Genomic DNA, 240 nt, shown 5'->3' on the forward strand with positions numbered 1-240 from the left:
ATTTAATAAAGAAAAGTTGTTGTATCCAGTAAATAAATAAATTAATATTTATAAAAAAATGAACTAAAATATTTTAAAATGAATGTTATGTGTATTCACTAAATGTTGTCAAAATAATAATAATAATAATAAATTGAACTATATTTAAAATATTCTATTAAAAAAAATCAAGAATTATTTAAAAGATATATATTATTTATAAAGATATAAGAAAAACTCAAGATAATTATTAAAAAAGTA

Source organism: Arachis duranensis, chromosome 3, assembly GCF_000817695.3.
Source record: "Arachis duranensis cultivar V14167 chromosome 3, aradu.V14167.gnm2.J7QH, whole genome shotgun sequence".
In the NCBI taxonomy this organism is placed as follows: domain Eukaryota; kingdom Viridiplantae; phylum Streptophyta; class Magnoliopsida; order Fabales; family Fabaceae; genus Arachis; species Arachis duranensis.